Below are 14,657 nucleotides of genomic sequence, written 5' to 3'. Positions count from 1 at the left end.
TGTGTGTGAGCGTGTACCCCAGTGAGAGGCAGTGTGTGTGTGGGAGTGTACCCCAGTGAGAGTCAATGTGTGTGTGGGACTGTACCCCAGCGAGATTCAGTGTGTGTGTGGGGGAGTGTACCCCAGTGAGAGTCAGTGTGTGTGTGGGGGAGTGTACCCCAGCGAGATTCAGTGTGTGTGTGGGATTGTACCCCAGTGAGAGTCAGTGTGTTTGGGGCTGTACCCCAGTGAGAGTCAGTGTGTGTGTGGGAGTGTACCCCAGTGAGAGTCAGTGTGTGTGTGGGCATGTACCCCAGTGAGAATCAGTGTGTGTCTGTGTGGGACTGTACTCCAGTGAGAGTCAGTGTGTGTGTGGGAGTGTTCCCCAGTGAGAGTCAGTGTGTGTGTGGGAGTGTACCCCAGTGAGAGTCAATGTGTGTGTGGGAGTGTACCCCAGTGAGAATCAGTGTGTGTGTGGGACTGTACCCCAGTGAGAGTCAGTGTGTGTGTGTGGGACTGTACCCCAGTGAGAGTCAGTGTGTGTGTGGGACTGTACCCCAGTGAGAGTCAGTGTGTGTGTGTGGGACTGTACCCCAGTGAGAGTCAGTGTGTGTGGGACTGTACCCCAGTGAGAGTCAGTGTGTGTGTGGGAGTGTACCCCAGGGAGAGTCAGTGTGTGTGTGGGACTGTACCCCAGTGAGAGTCGGTCTGTGTGTGTGGGACTGTACCCCAGTAAGAGTCAGTGTGTGTGTGGGAGTGTTCCCCAGTGAGAGTCGGTCTGTGTGTGTGGGACTGTACCCCAGTAAGAGTCAGTGTGTGTGTGGGACCGTACCCCAGTGAGAGTCATTGTTTTTGTGGGACTGTACCCCAGTGAGAGTCAGTGTGTGTGTGGGACTGTACCCCAGTGAGAGTCAGTGTGTGTGTGTGGGAGTGTACCCCAGTGAGAGTCAGTGTGTGTGTGGGTCTGTACCCCAGTGAGAGTCAGTGTGTGTGTGGGACTGTACCCCAGTGAGAGTCAGTGTGTGTGTGGGACTGTACCCCAGTGAGAGTCAGTGTCTGTGTGTGGGAGTGTATCCCAGTGAGAGTCAGTGTGTGTGTGGGACTGTACCCCAGTGAGAGTCAGTGTGTGTGGCGGAGTGTACCCCAGTGAGAGTCAGTGTGTGTGTGGGAGTGTACCCCAGCGACAGTCAGTGTGTGTGTGAGACTGTACCCCAGTGAGAGTCAGTGTGTGTGTGGGAGTGTACCCCAGTGAGAGTCAGTGTGTGTGTGGGACTGTACCCCAGTGAGAGTCAGTGTCTGTGTGTGGGAGTGTATCCCAGTGAGAGTCAGTGTGTGTGTGGGAGTGTACCCCAGTGAGAGTCAGTGTGTGTGTGGGACTGTACCCCAGTGAGTGTCAGTGTGTGTGTGGGACTGTACCCCAGGGAGAGTCAGTGTGTGAGTGTGTGTGGGACTGTACCCCAGTGAGAGTCAGTGTGTGTGTGGGACTGTACCCCAGGGAGAGTCAGTGTGTGTGTGGGACTGTACCCCAGGGAGAGTCAGTGTGTGAGTGTGTGTGGGAGTGTACCCCAGTGAGAGTCAGTGTGTGTGTGGGAGTGTACCCCAGTGAGAGTCAGTGTGTGTGTGTGGGACTGTACCCCAGTGAGAGTCAGTGTGTGTGGGACTGTACCCCAGTGAGAGTCAGTGTGTGTGTGGGAGTGTACCCCAGGGAGAGTCAGTGTGTGTGTGGGACTGTACCCCAGTGAGAGTCGGTCTGTGTGTGTGGCACTGTACCCCAGTAAGAGTCAGTGTGTGTGTGGGACCGTACCCCAGTGAGAGTCATTGTTTTTGTGGGACTGTACCCCAGTGAGAGTCAGTGTGTGTGTGGGACTGTACCCCAGTGAGAGTCAGTGTGTGTGTGTGGGAGTGTACCCCAGTGAGAGTCAGTGTGTGTGTGGGTCTGTACCCCAGTGAGAGTCAGTGTGTGTGGGACTGTACTCCAGTGAGATTCAGTGTGTGTGGCGGAGTGTACCCCAGTGAGAGTCAGTGTGTGTGTGGGACTGTACCCCAGTGAGAGTCAGTGTGTGTGTGGGACTGTACCCTAGTGACAGTCAGTGTGTGTGTGGGAGTGTACCCCAGTGAGAGTCAGTGTGTGTGTGGGACTATACCCCAGTAAGAGTCAGTGTGTGAGTGGGAGTGTACCCCAGCGACAGTCAGTGTGTGTGTGAGACTGTACCCCAGTGAGAGTCAGTGTGTGTGTGGGAGTGTACCCCAGTGAGAGTCAGTGTGTGTGTGGGACTGTACCCCAGTGAGAGTCAGTGTCTGTGTGTGGGAGTGTATCCCAGTGAGAGTCAGTGTGTGTGTGGGACTGTACCCCAGTGAGAGTCAGTGTGTGTGTGGGACTGTACCCCAGTGAGTGTCAGTGTGTGTGTGGGACTGTACCCCAGGGAGAGTCAGTGTGTGAGTGTGTGTGGGAGTGTACCCCAGTGAGAGTCAGTGAGTGTGTGTGGGACTGTACCCCAGTGAGAGTCAGTGTGTGTGTGTGGGACTGTACCCCAGTGAGAGTCAGTGTGTGTGTGGGACTGTACCCCAGTGAGAGTCAGTGTGTGTGTGGGACTGTACCCCAGGGAGAGTCAGTGTGTGAGTGTGTGTGGGAGTGTACCCCAGTGAGAGTCAGTGTGTGTGTGGGAGTGTACCCCAGTGAGAGTCAGTGTGTGTGTGGGACTGTACCGCAGTGAGAGTCAGTGTGTGTGTGTGGGAGTGTACCCCAGTGAGAGTCAGTGTGTGTGTGGGACTGTACCCCAGTGAGAGTCAGTGTGTGTGTGGGAGTGTACCCCAGTGAGAGTCAGTGTGTGTGTGGGACTGTACCCCAGTGAGAGTCAGTGTGTGTGGGAGTGTACCCCAGTGAGAGTCAGTGTGTGTGTGGGACTGTACCCCAGTGAGAGTCAGTGTGTGTGGGACTGTACCCCAGTGAGAGTCAGTGTGTATGTGGGACTGTACCCCAGTGAGAGTCAGTGTGTGTGTGTGGGACTGTACCCCAGTGAGAGTCAGTGTGTGTGTGTGGGAGTGTACCCCAGTGTGAGTCAGTGTGTGTGTGGGAGTGTACCCCAGTGAGAGTCAGTGTGTGTGTGGGACTGTACCCCAGTGAGAGTCAGTGTGTATGTGTGGGACTGTACCCCAGTGAGAGTCAGTGTGTGTGTGTGGGACTGTACCCCAGTGAGAGTCAGTGTGTGTGTGGGAGTGAACCCCAGTGAGAGTCAGTGTGTGTGTGTGGGACTGTATCCCAGTGAGAGTCAGTGTGTGTGGGACTGTACCCCAGTGAGAGTCAGTGTGTGTGTGTGGGAGTGTAACCCAGTGAGAGTCAGTGTGTGTGTGGGAGTGTACCCCAGTGAGAGTCAGTGAGTGTGTGGGAGTGTACCCCAGTGAGAGTCAGTGTGTGTGTGGGACTGTACCCCAGTGAGATTCAGTGTGTGTGTGGGAGTGTACCCCAGTGAGAGTCAGTGTGTGTGTGTGGGACTGTACCCCAGTGAGAGTCAGTGTGTGTGTGGGAGTGTACCCCAGTGAGAGTCAGTATGTGTGTGGGACTGTACCCCAGTGAGAGTCAGTGTGTGTGTGTGGGACTGTACCCCAGTGAGAGTCAGTGTGTGTGTGGGACTGTACCCCAGTGAGAGTCAGTGTGTGTGTGGGAGTGTACCCCAGTGAGAGTCAGTGTGTGTGGGAGTGTAACCCAGTGAGAGTCAGTGGGTGTGTGGGAGTGTACCCCAGTGAGAGTCAGTGTGTGTGTGGGACTGTACCACAGTGAGAGTCAGTGTGTGTGTGGGACTGTACCCCGGTGAGAGTCAGTGTGTGTGTGGGAGTGTACCCCAGTGAGAGTCAGTGTGTGTGTGGGACTGTACCGCAGTGAGAGTCAGTGTGTGTGTGTGGGAGTGTACCCCAGTGAGAGTCAGTGTGTGTGTGGGACTGTACCACAGTGAGAGTCAGTGTGTGTGTGGGACTGTACCCCAGTGAGAGTCAGTGTGTGTGTGTGTGGAAGTGTACCCCAGTGAGAGTCAGTGTGTGTGTGGGACTGTACCCCAGTGAGAGTCAGTGTGTGTGTGGGGCTGTGACTCAGTGAGAGTCAGTGTGTGTGTGGGACTGTACCCCAGTGAGAGTCAGTGTGTGTGTGGGACTGTACCCCAGTGAGAGTCAGTGTGTGTGTGGGAGTGTACCCCAGTGAGAGTCAGTGTGTGTGGGATTGTACCCCAGTGAGAGTCAGTGTGTGTGTGGGACTGTACCCCAGTGAGAGTCAGTGTGTGTGTGGGAGTGTACCCCAGTGAGAGTCAGTGTGTGTGGGAGTGTAACCCAGTGAGAGTCAGTGGGTGTGTGGGAGTGTACCCCAGTGAGAGTCAGTGTGTGTGTGGGACTGTACCCCGGTGAGAGTCAGTGTGTGTGTGGGAGTGTACCCCAGTGAGAGTCAGTGTGTGTATGGGACTGTACCCCAGTGAGAGTCAGTGTGTGTGTGGGAGTGAACCCCAGTGAGAGTCAGTGTGTGTGTGGGAGTGTACCCCAGTGAGAGTCAGTGTGTGTGTGTGGGACTGTACCCCAGTGAGAGTCAGTGTGTGTGTGGGACTGTACCCCAGTGAGAGTCAGTGTGTGTGTGGGAGTGTTATCTATCTTGTAGTCTCAGGCTGTGACCCCCAATTTCTGGATTTCTCAGTCACTGGGAACGTCCTGCCTGTGTTTAACGTCTCCAGTATCCCCATTTTTCCAAACTGCAATGATCATTTTCCTGACTGACTCAGTCTCTCCTCACACAGTCATGGAGTAGTACAGCACCGAAACTGACCCTTCAGTCCAGTGCATCCATGCCGACCAGGTATCCTAATTTAATCCAGCCCCATTTGCCAGCAATTGGCCAATTTCCCTGTAAACTTTTCCTGTTCATGTCCCCATCCAGGTTCCTTTTAAGTGGTGTAACTGTACCAGCCCCCACCACTTCCTCGGGCAGCTCGTTCCATACACACACCATCCTCTGAGTGACAATGTTACCCTTTAAAAAACAAACAACAAAGCAACAAAGAAACCTACAGCACAGGAACAGGCCCTTCGGCCCTCCAAGCCTGCGCCAATCAAGATCCTCTGTCTAACCTGTCATCTATTTTCTAACGGCCTGTGTCCATTTGCTCCCTGCCCATCCATGTACCTGTCCAGATATATCTTAAAAGACGCTAACGTGTCTGCGTCTACCACCTCCGCTGGCAACGCGTTCCAGGTGCCCACCACCCTCTGCGTAAAGAACTTTCCACGCATATCTCCCTTAAACTTTCCTCCTCTCACTTTGAACTCATGACCCCGAGTAATTGAGTCCCCCACTCTGGGAAAAAGCTTCTTGCTATCCACCCTGTCCATACCCCTCATGATTTTGTAGACCTCAGTCATTTACGATAACGGAGAGCTATATCGGATGTGACTGGGATAACGATGCCGGAATCCAGGATAATTAGCCAAGCTTCTGACACTGCACCCAAATACCCTCAGTTTTCTTTCACTGTTCATGGGCCATGGGGCTGCTGGCTGGGCCGGTACTCAGCAGGAGCCCGGAATTTCCGATTCGTTGGAACGTTATCAAAGAAAGCAGAGACAAGATGAGTCAGGGTTTGTTCGCTGTGTGTGAGGGGGCTCTGAGACGTGGTTTGTCAGGAACATCATCATCAACAGAATCGTTCAGAACAGAGTGGGATAAACGCTTTGCTGTGGGAGCTTTCGGGAAGATGTGGAAGCAGCGAAGGTGCGATAATACAAAGAGGTCTCTCAGAGAGCGCACACAGGCCGGCTGGATTCAACCGGGCTCTGGGGAAAGGGTTACGGCCAACCAGGAAATGGCACGGGAGTTCAACTGAGATTCTGCACCAGTCTGTACTGTGCCAGCTCGGGTACGGTGTATCCCAGAGCGGGACACTCTCCCCGTGGGGTACGGTGTATCCCAGAGCGGGACGCTCTCCCCGTGGGGTACGGTGTATCCCGGAGCGGGACGCTCTCCCCGTGGGGTACGGTGTATCCCGGAGCGGGACGCTCTCCCCGTGGGGTACGGTGTATCCCGGAGCGGGACGCTCTCCCCGTGGGGTACGGTGTATCCCGGAGCGGGACGCTCTCCCCGTGGGGTACGGTGTATCCCGGAGCGGGACGCTCTCCCCGTGGGGTACGGTGTATCCCGGAGCGGGACGCTCTCCCCGTGGGGTACGGTGTATCCCGGAGCGGGACGCTCTCCCCGTGGGGTACGGTGTATCCCGGAGCGGGACGCTCTCCCCGTGGGGTACGGTGTATCCCGGAGCGGGACGCTCTCCCCGTGGGGTACGGTGTATCCCGGAGCGGGACGCTCTCCCCGTGGGGTACGGTGTATCCCGGAGCGGGACGCTCTCCCCGTGGGGTACGGTGTATCCCGGAGCGGGACGCTCTCCCCGTGGGGTACGGTGTATCCCGGAGCGGGACGCTCTCCCCGTGGGGTACGGTGTATCCCGGAGCGGGACGCTCTCCCCGTGGGGTACGGTGTATCCCGGAGCGGGACGCTCTCCCCGTGGGGTACGGTGTATCCCGGAGCGGGACGCTCTCCCCGTGGGGTACGGTGTATCCCGGAGCGGGACGCTCTCCCCGTGGGGTACGGTGTATCCCGGAGCGGGACGCTCTCCCCGTGGGGTACGGTGTATCCCGGAGCGGGACGCTCTCCCCGTGGGGTACGGTGTATCCCGGAGCGGGACGCTCTCCCAGTGGGGTACGGTGTATCCCGGAGCGGGACGCTCTCCCCGTGGGGTACGGTGTATCCCGGAGCGGGACACTCTCCCCGTGGGGTACGGTGTATCCCGGAGCGGGACACTCTCCCCGTGGGGTACGGTGTATCCCGGAGCGGGACACTCTCCCCGTGGGGTACGGTGTATCCCGGAGCGGGACACTCTCCCCGTGGGGTACGGTGTATCCCGGAGCGGGACACTCTCCCCGTGGGGTACGGTGTATCCCACAGCGGGACACTCTCCCCGTGGGGTACGGTGTATCCCGGAGCGGGACACTCTCCCCGTGGGGTACGGTGTATCCCGGAGCGGGACACTCTCCCCGTGGGGTACGGTGTATCCCGGAGCGGGACACTCTCCCCGTGGGGTACGGTGTATCCCGGAGCGGGACACTCTCCCCGTGGGGTACGGTGTATCCCGGAGCGGGACACTCTCCCCGTGGGGTACGGTGTATCCCACAGCGGGACACTCTCCCCGTGGGGTACGGTGTATCCCGGAGCGGGACACTCTCCCCGTGGGGTACGGTGTATCCCAGAGCGGGACACTCTCCCCGTGGGGTACGGTGTATCCCGGAGCGGGACACTCTCCCCGTGGGGTACGGTGTATCCCAGAGCGGGACACTCTCCCCGTGGGGTACGGTGTATCCCGGAGCGGGACACTCTCCCCGTGGGGTACGGTGTATCCCACAGCGGGACACTCTCCCCGTGGGGTACGGTGTATCCCGGAGCGGGAAACTCTCCCCGTGGGGTACGGTGTATCCCGGAGCGGGACACTCTCCCCGTGGAGTACGGTGTATCCCGGAGCGGGACACTCTCCCCGTGGGGTACGGTGTATCCCACAGCGGGACACTCTCCCCGTGGGGTACGGTGTATCCCGGAGCGGGACACTCTCCCCGTGGGGCACGGTGTATCCCGGAGCGGGACACTCTCCCCGTGGGGTACGGTGTATCCCGGAGCGGGACACTCTCCCCGTGGGGCACGGTGTATCCCGGAGCGGGACACTCTCCCTGTGGGGTACGGTGTATCCCGGAGCGGGACACTCTCCCCGTGGGGTACGGTGTATCCCGGAGCGGGACACTCTCCCCGTGGGGTACGGTGTATCCCGGAGCGGGACACTCTCCCCGTGGGGTACGGTGTATCCCACAGCGGGACACTCTCCCTGTGGGGTACGGTGTATCCCAGAGCGGGACACTCTCCCTGTGGGGTACGGTGTATCCCGGAGCGGGACACTCTCCCTGTGGGGTACGGTGTATCCCAGAGCGGGACACTCTCCCCGTGGGGTACGGTGTATCCCGGAGCGGGACACTCTCCCTGTGGGGTACGGTGTATCCCACAGCGGGACACTCTCCCTGTGGGGTACGGTGTATCCCAGAGCGGGACTCACTCCCTGTGGGGTACGGTGTATCCCACAGCGGGACACTCTCCCCGTGGGGTACGGTGTATCCCGGAGCGGGACGCTCTCCCCGTGGGGTACGGTGTATCCCGGAGTGGGACACTCTCCCCGTGGGGTACGGTGTATCCCGGAGCGGGACACTCTCCCCGTGGGGTACGGTGTATCCCGGAGCGGGACACTCTCCCCGTGGGGTACGGTGTATCCCGGAGCGGGACACTCTCCCCGTGGGGTACGGTGTATCCCGGAGCGGGACACTCTCCCCGTGGGGTACGGTGTATCCCGGAGCGGGACACTCTCCCCGTGGGGTACGGTGTATCCCGGAGCGGGACACTCTCCCCGTGGAGTACGGTGTATCCCAGAGCGGGACACTCTCCCCGTGGGGTACGGTGTATCCCAGAGCGGGACACTCTCCCCCTGGGGTACGGTGTATCCCAGAGCGGGACACTCTCCCCGTGGGGTACGGTGTATCCTACAGCGGGACACTCTCCCCGTGGGGTACGGTGTATCCCGGAGCGGGACACTCTCCCCGTGGGGTACGGTGTATCCCGGAGCGGGACACTCTCCCCGTGGGGTACGGTGTATCCCGGAGCGGGACACTCTCCCCGTGGGGTACGGTGTATCCCACAGCGGGACACTCTCCCTGTGGGGTACGGTGTATCCCAGAGCGGGACTCACTCCCTGTGGGGTACGGTGTATCCCACAGCGGGACACTCTCCCCGTGGGGTACGGTGTATCCCGGAGTGGGACACTCTCCCCGTGGGGTACGGTGTATCCCACAGCGGGACACTCTCCCCGTGGGGTACGGTGTATCCCGGAGCGGGACACTCTCCCCGTGGGGTACGGTGTATCCCGGAGCGGGACACTCTCCCCGTGGGGTACGGTGTATCCCGGAGCGGGACACTCTCCCCGTGGGGTACGGTGTATCCCGGAGCGGGACACTCTCCCCGTGGAGTACGGTGTATCCCAGAGCGGGACACTCTCCCCGTGGGGTACGGTGTATCCCGGAGCGGGACACTCTCCCCGTGGGGTGCGGTGTATCCCGGAGCGGCACACTCTCCCCAGAGCAGGACACTCTGCCAGAGCGGGACGCTCTCCCGGAGTGGGACACACTCTCCCAGAGTGGGACTCACCTCCCGTGTGGTATAGTGTATCCTGGAGCGGGACACTCTCCCCGTGCGGGACACACTCCCCGGAGCGGACACTCTCCACGTGCAGTACGGCGTATCCCGGAGCGGGACTCACTCCCCGTGTGGGATGGTGTATCCCGGAGCGGGACACTCTCCCCGGAGCGGGACACACTCCCTGTGTGGTACGGTGCATCCCGGAGCAGGAAACACTCCCCGTGCGGGACACACTTCCCATGCGGGACACACACTCCCCGTGCGGGACACACTCCCCATGCGGTACGGTGTATCCCAGAGTGGGACACACTCCCTGTGTGGTACAGAGTATCCCGGAGCGGGACACACTCCCCGTGTGGTACAGAGTATCCCGGAGCGGGACACGCTCCCTGTGCGGTACAGAGTATCCCAGAGCGGGACACACTCCCCGTGTGGTACAGCGTATCCCGGAGCGGGACACACTCCCTGTGTGGTGCAGTGTATCCCAGAGCGGGACACACTCCCTGTGCAGTACAGAGTATCCCGGAGCGGGACACAGTCCCTGTGCGGTACAGAGTATCCCAGAGCGGGACACACTCCCTGTGCGGTACAGAGTATCCCGGAGCGGGACACACTCCCTGTGCGGACAGATTTAAGGGGCTGAATGGCCCGCTCCTGTTCCTATGTTCATAAACAAACATGGTGAAACAGGGAGGAGAAAACCGCATAGAGTTGTAAAGATGGTCAGCGCACGGAAGACTGTTCTGTGAGCCTGTGCCAGTCAGAACAATCACGGACCCATTCGAATCCCACTTCCCAGCACTTGGCCCATGCTTCGAATGTTACAGCGTCAGAAATGTACATCGAAACCCTGCTTCAGTGTGTTGAGAGTTTCTGCCTCTCCCACCCTTACACGCAGGGAGTTTCAGATTCACACCACCCTCGGGGAGAAAAAGTTTAACCTCGCATCTCCCTGAAACCTCCTGCCCCATTCCTATCAAGCACTGCCCCCTCCCCCAGACACTCCAACAAGGCTAAAACGTCCTCCCTGTTTACACCCCTCACTATTTTATACATCTCTATCGTGCCCCCCCCGACCTCAGTCTCCTCTGCTCTAAGGAAACCACCCCCAGTCTGTCCAATCTCTCTCCATAACTGACACTCTCCGACCCAAGCAACATCCTAGTAAATCTCCCCCGCTCCCCCGTCCCCTCTCCAGTGCTATCACATCCCTCAATACTCTCGCCTGTGACAATGTTTTATACAGATTCAGTATAACCTTCCCTGCTCTTACACTCTATGCCTCAGCTCATAAAGTGTCCCATCCGCCTTCTGAACCACTTTATCCACCCGTCCCCCTAACTAAGGGACCAGGGTCCCTCTGATCCTCGGGGATTCCCGGGGTCCTACTGCTCCCCACTTATTCCCAGGCTTTGTTCGCCCTGCCCTAGTGCATCACCTCACCTTTAGCTAGACAGAATTCTATGTATCACTGATCAGCCCATCCGTCCAGCCTGTCTATACCCTCCTGTAATCTAACGGGATCCTCCCCACTATTTAACAGCCGGCCAGTTTTCGCACCATCTGCAAACTGACTGCTGAAGACTGTGTATAACATTGTGTGCAACAAACAGTATCTGAAAGTGGCGTATGTAACGTTTACAAACACAGGACAGCAGAGAATGACAGAAATGTCACTGGGCGGAAGCAGACCAGGTAGAATTCATCAACTCTCTTGAAATTTCACTTGTGCCAATCTCCTGCCTTTTCCCCATCCAGTGCACATTGTTTCTATTCAAATAACCAGCCGATACCCTCTTGAAGCCTCAATTGGACCTGCCTCCCACGCATTTCCAAGCAGCGCCCTCCATACATTAATGACTCCCTGCGGGGAGTCCAGGAGGGTTTTCTAGAGCAGTGTGCGAATAGTCCAACTCGGGAGGGGGCCATACTGGACCTGGTGTTGGGGAATGAGCCCGGCCTGGTGGGTGAAATTACAGTAAGGGTTACTTTGGGAATAGCGATCACAATTCAGTAAGTTTTAGAATACTCAAGAGTGGTCCTAAAGGAAGAGTACTGAATTGGGGGAAAGGCCAACTATAGCAAGATTTGGCAGGAGCTGGGGAATGTGGATTGGGAGCAGCTGTTTGAGGGTAAATCCGCATTTGATACGTGGGAGGCTTTAAAAGAGAGGTTGATTTGAGTGCAGGATAGCCATGTCCTTGTGTAAATGAGGGATAAAGAGGGCAAGATTAGGGAACCATGGATAACAGGTGAAATTGTGAGACTAGCAAAGAGGAAAAAGGAAGCATACATAAGGTCTGGGAACTGAAAACAGACAAAGCTTGAGAAAAATATCCGGAAAGTGTGACCAATCTGAAGTGAGGAATTAAGAAGGCTATAAAGGGTCATGAAATATTTTCAGCAAACAGGGTTAAGGCAAATCCCAAAGCCCTTTATTCATACATAAGGAGCAAGAGGGTTACTAGAGAAAGATTGGCCCACTCGAGGACAAAGGAGGGAAGTTATGCGAGGAGTCAGAGAAAATGGGTGACATTCTTAACAAGTACATTGCGTCGGTATTCAGCAAGGAGATAACAGATGTTGAGGTTAGGGATAGGTGTTTGATTACTCTAGGTCAAGTCAGCAGAAGGAGAGAGGAAGTGTTGGGTATCCTGAAAGACATTAAGGTGGACAAGTCCCCAGGTCCGGATGGGATCTATCCCAGGTTTCTGAGGGAAGTGAGAGAGGAAATAACCGGGGCCCTAACAGATATCTTTGCAGTGTCCTTAGACACGGGTGAGGACCCGGAGGACTGGAGACTTGCTAATGTTGTCCCCTGGTTTAAGAAGGGTAGCAGGGATAATCCAGGTAATTATTGACCGGTGAGCCTGACGTCAGTGGTAGAGAAGCTACTGGAGAAGATACTGAGGGATAGGATCTATTCCCATTTGGAAGAAAATGGGCTTATCAGTGATAGGCAACATGGTTTTATACAGGGAAGGTCATGTCTTACCAACTTAATAGAATTCTTTGAGGACATGACAAAGTTGATTGATGAGGGAAAGGCTGTAGATGTCATATACATGGACTTCAGTAAGGCGTTTGATAAGGTTCCCCATTGTAGGCTGATGGAGAACGTGAAGTCACATGGGGTCCAGGGTGTGCTAGCGAGATGGATAAAAAACTGGCTGGACAACAGGAGACAGAGGGTAGTAGTAGAAGGGAGTTTCTCAAATTGGAGACCTGTGACCAGTGGTGTTCCACAGGGATCTGTGCTGGGACCACTGTTGTTTGTGATATATGTAAATGATCTGGAGGAAGGTGTAGGTGGTCTGATCAGCGAGTTTGCTGATGACACTAAGATTGGTGGAGTAGCAGGTAGTGAAGGGGACTGTCAGAGATTATAGCAGAATATAGATAGACTGGAGAGTTGGGCAGATAAATGGCAGATGGAGTTCAATCCAGGCAAATGCGAGGTGATGCATTTTGGAAGATCAAATTCAAGGGCGAACTATACAGTGAATGGAAAAGTCCTGGGGAAAATTGATGTACAGAGAGATCTGGGTGTTCAGGTCCATGGTTCCCTGAAGGTGACAACGCAGGTCTATAGGGTGGTCAAGAAGGCATACGGCATGCTTTCCTTCATTGGGCGGGGTATTGAGTACAAGAGTTGGCAGGTCATGTTGCAGTTCTATAGGACTTTGGTTCGGCCACATTTGGAATACTGTGTACAGTTCTGGTCGCCACATTACCAAAAGGATGTGGATGCTTTGAAGAGGGTGCAGAGGAGGTTCACCAGGATGTTGCCTGGTATGGAGGGCACTAGCTATGAAGAGAGGTTGAATAGATTAGGATTATTTTCATTAGAAAGATGGAGATTGAGGGGAGACCTGATTGAGGTCTACAAAATCATGAGGGGTATAGACAGGGTGGATAGCAAGAAGCTTTTTCCCAGAATGGGGGACTCAATTACTAGGGGTCATGAGTTCAAAGTGAGAGGAGGAAAGTTTAAGGGAGATATGCGTGGAAAGTTCTTTACACAGAGGGTGGTGGGCGCCTGGAATGCGTTGCCAGCAGAGGTGGTAGACGCAGACACGTTAGCGTCTTTTAAGATATATTTGGACAGGTACATGGATGGGCAGGGAGCAAATGGACACAGACCGTTAGAAAATAGATGACAGGTTAGACAGAGGATCTTGATCAGCGCAGGCTTGGAGGGCCGAAGGGCCTGTTCCTGTGCTGTAGGTTTCTTTGTGCTTGTTCTTTTTGGACCAGTGACCCTTCCTCTGAGCTGTGGGAACGAGTTCTGTTGGACCTCACATTTGCTCCTTTTATTAAACACTTCTAATTTGTGCCCCCAGGCCTGGCTCCTTTCATGGGATTGAACACACGCTCCTTCCCTGCTTGATCCAGTCCCTTTCTCAGATCTTCGACAACCTCCATGCAATCTCATCAGCCCCCTTTCTGTCCACTGAGGACAGTCTCAACGTGATCACTGTAGTCCCATCGCTGGAGTTTCTCATTGCTGGGAGCATCCCTGTAAATCACTCTGATCTCTCTCCAATACTTTCCAATCATGTGGAAGCCTGACCTGTACTCACTGCTCCAACTGAGGAATGGCACACTGTGTGCTTTCTCTCTCCTTCTCACTGCTCTCTTTCCTCCCTGTCCTGCCACCTTCAATGATCTGTGCACAGATACGCCCAGCTCCCTCTGTTCACACTCCTCCATTACATTAGGACCTGTTATTTTTCCTGTCTCCCTGAGCACTATGTACCAAAATGCATCATCTTACATTTCCCCACATGGAACTCCAGCACCACACAGGACTCCTCACTCCATGCTGATACGCAGTCACAGCTGGCCAGCTTGTGGGCTTCAGTTGACAGCTGGAAATTAACATTCGCACCACACACAAACCCCAAGCAATAACCATCACCAGGAAGAGATAACCTAACCACCGTCCCTTGACACTCACTGGTGTTACCATCACTGAATCCCCCCACTATCAACATCCCGGGGGCTACCATTGACCAGAAACTCAACTGAACTCACCACATAAACACAGCGGCCACAAGAGCAGGTCAGAAACTGGGAATCCTGCGGTGAGTAACTCACCCCCTGACTCCCCAAAGCCTGTCCACCATCTACAAGGCACAAGTCAGGAGTGTGATGGAATACTCCCCACTTGCCTGGACGGGGGCAGCCCCAACAACACTCAAGGAGCTTGACCCCATCCAGGGCAAAGCAGCCGCTTGATTGGCACCACATCCTCAAACATCCCACTCCCTCCACCACCGACACTCAGTAGCAGCAGTGTGTACCATCTACAAGATGCAGAAATTGTACAAAAATTCACAGGTCCTTACACAATAAATTCCATCTAGAAGGACAAGGGCATCAGATACATGGAACACTGCCCCCTGCGAGTTCCTCTCCAAGTTAC

General features: G+C 55.9%; 1 protein-coding gene across 4 annotated transcripts in view; it reads right to left on the bottom strand.

Annotated features, from left to right (window-relative positions):
• Nucleotides 1-14,657, bottom strand: part of LOC125452332 (equilibrative nucleoside transporter 1-like) — a 255,065-nt gene that overhangs the window by 183,010 nt on the left and 57,398 nt on the right. The window lies entirely within an intron of this gene.

The sequence above is a fragment of the Stegostoma tigrinum genome, chromosome 4, assembly GCF_030684315.1.
Source record: "Stegostoma tigrinum isolate sSteTig4 chromosome 4, sSteTig4.hap1, whole genome shotgun sequence".
NCBI lineage: Eukaryota > Metazoa > Chordata > Chondrichthyes > Orectolobiformes > Stegostomatidae > Stegostoma > Stegostoma tigrinum.
The sequence above is the reverse complement of the archived record's forward strand: the minus strand, read 5'-3'. Positions and strand labels throughout refer to the sequence as shown.